This window comes from Penaeus monodon, chromosome 29, assembly GCF_015228065.2.
Source record: "Penaeus monodon isolate SGIC_2016 chromosome 29, NSTDA_Pmon_1, whole genome shotgun sequence".
NCBI classification, from domain to species: Eukaryota; Metazoa; Arthropoda; class Malacostraca; order Decapoda; family Penaeidae; genus Penaeus; species Penaeus monodon.
Genome location: NC_051414.1, coordinates 7791865 through 7792157, shown reverse-complemented (window position 1 = coordinate 7792157; position 293 = coordinate 7791865).

Genomic DNA, 293 nt, shown 5'->3' with positions numbered 1-293 from the left:
GGGGGAAAAAGGAAGAAAATTGTAATGCCAAAACAAGATTAATATTTAATTCTGCAGAGCAGTTGTGCACTGGTAAAGAACAGAGGCCTAGTGGACACTGACCACCTACAAGTTTACAAGGGATACTGAAACTTGCCATATCTTACTATAATGGAGTAATGTTTAAAGGGATCATATATCATTCCTTTGTATCTCTGCATGCATAGACAAACATATATCATGAAAGTCATAGAGAGAAATATTATTGTGTGTAAAGGGGGTAGGCGGGGAATAGTGAGATGTGCCATTACTAC